This window comes from Oxyura jamaicensis, chromosome 1 (genome assembly GCF_011077185.1).
Source record: "Oxyura jamaicensis isolate SHBP4307 breed ruddy duck chromosome 1, BPBGC_Ojam_1.0, whole genome shotgun sequence".
Taxonomy (NCBI): domain Eukaryota; kingdom Metazoa; phylum Chordata; class Aves; order Anseriformes; family Anatidae; genus Oxyura; species Oxyura jamaicensis.
This window is the reverse complement of record NC_048893.1, coordinates 109,151,055-109,152,149: the sequence shown is the minus strand read 5'-3', so window position 1 is coordinate 109,152,149 and position 1,095 is coordinate 109,151,055.

The following is a 1,095-nucleotide window of genomic DNA, read 5'->3' as shown; positions in this document are numbered from 1 at the left end:
AAAAAAAAAAAAAAAAAAAAAAAAAAAAAAAAAAAAGCAATGTAATTAACAAAGGAAAGCAAGGGTAACAGGAACGTGCTTCTGTACGTTACAAATCAGAGCAAAACAATGGCAAAGCAATGATCTACCCTTTGACCAGGATTGAAACCTAGTAAGAGGTGCCACAGAAAAAGCCAAAGTGATTAATGCCTTTTTCCCCCATTCCTCAGTTAAGAGTTAGTTATGACCAGCTGACTAACCGTTCATGTCTAAGGCTAAATAACAGGGGGAACAGAACAGACTACTCGAGTCCATCAGTTATTTTCCAGCCAGACAGACCTGACACAACTCCTGTGAGAGAATGTGGAAAACTGGGATCCTTTCCTACAACAACCTGGAGAACAGACCAGAGACAGGAGATGGCAGTACCCATGCTAGGAAAAGAAGAAAAGCAGTTTGAGGAGAATAGGCAGAGAAAACAGCCTAACTGGAATTCCTGGAAACACATTGAAACAAGTAATTCAACAAACTTTTCTTTTGTGTATGGGAGATAATGAGTGGATAAGTAGAGGCCAACAAAGATTTGCCAGGAACACATCATGCCGAACCAAGCTGATTTTCTTCTCTGACAAGTAGCGGGCCATATGGACAATAGATATTACGTATCTTCACTTGAACAAGGCTTTCAACACAGTCTGTTGTGATTTCTTGTAAGTGAGCTAGAACAAAACTATTGTAAAGTGGACTCAGAGCTGCTTGGAAAAGAAAAAAAAAAAGCGTTACAAGAGTAAGTATCATCAGTTCATTGTTGATGTGGAAGAATTATGGAAAGCAGTTTGTAGATGCCTTTCCCAGGACTTGTACCAGTCCCTACTTTTGTTGTGTTTAGGAAGGTGGTGTATAGAGTACAGCTATCAAATTTGTTGAGAAAGTTCTATGAGCAGGATTAGCATCTTTACTAATTGAAGAAAAGGTCTGAAAACAAAAGAATTCAGTGCAGTAAGTACAGGTGTAATCTATTAATGCTTGGGCAATAAACCTTGGAGATTTTGGCTGATCTCAGGCTGACTACGAATTAACAATGGTATACAGCTGTAGAAAAGCAAGTGTTGTGCT